Below are 1,129 nucleotides of genomic sequence, written 5' to 3'. Positions count from 1 at the left end.
AATAGGAGAGGAACACCTGGAAAAGAGGAAGAGGGAAAGGGATTAAGGATAGAATAGTAGAAAGGAGGGAGAGAAGGAATGGAAGAGGACGAACAAAAAAGGAGGGGGGAGGAGGCGTAAGGATCAAAAGAAGTAAAGCAAAAAGAAAGAAGGTGGGAGGAAGAACAGAGGTGAGGAAGGGAATGAAAGGAAGGAAATGGGAAGGAGAAGAAAAAAGGAACAGGAAGAGAGACGAAATAAAAGGGAGGGAGGATGGGTTGATTACTAGGAAGGAGAGGAGAACGGGATAATAACATACAAGAAAGAAGAAAAAGAGAAGAACAAGAGAACAAAAGAAAGATCGATATAAAAGGAAATTATATTAATTAAGAAAGACGGAAGGGGGGGAGGAAGGCGGAAAGAAGGGGGGGGGGCAAGAAAGGAGGGTTAAAGGGAAAAGGAGAGGTAGGGGAGAAGGGGAGTCAAAAGGACCACTTCAGGGTAACAGGAAAACCCGTAATAAGGAAGGGACAGAAAACGTAGAAGGAAACAAAGCTTTTTTTCGAATACAGTTAGAAATAGAATATGATATACAGTATATTATGTTACAGAGTATATCAAGTTGTGTGATATATGATATAACATTGTCTTTGGTTTATGATATGAAATACGGAATACGACATAAGATACGAAATATGGTTCATGATATACAAAATAACATGATATACAAAGTATGAAAAATCATAATAAATAATGTATATGAAATATAACAAGAAATACATGTTACATCATATGGTACATTAGTTGATTTATTACACAAAACAATATCAAATCAAACATCTAAAAACCTTTACAACGAAACAAATGACACACGATCCCACACAAACCAAGACCAAAACACAGACAAAAATCTCACTTACCTTCCACGCATTAAAAGAGGCCAGCCTGTGCAAGCCACGTGCACCACACAGCAGAACAAGAGGCAGCCTTGCAGTGCCCCTTAAGTGAAGGCAGGACGACCCATCACTTTAAAGAAACTAGCAGTGCTTTCGTTAAGGGTGTCATGACGTTTTATAATAGAAAGGAGCTGTTAATGAAGGTAATGGAAGCTGAATGGAAAAAGTGACCATGTTGAAGATAACGCTGGGAG

This window comes from Penaeus monodon, chromosome 24, assembly GCF_015228065.2.
Source record: "Penaeus monodon isolate SGIC_2016 chromosome 24, NSTDA_Pmon_1, whole genome shotgun sequence".
NCBI classification, from domain to species: Eukaryota; Metazoa; Arthropoda; class Malacostraca; order Decapoda; family Penaeidae; genus Penaeus; species Penaeus monodon.
The sequence above is the reverse complement of the archived record's forward strand: the minus strand, read 5'-3'. Positions refer to the sequence as shown.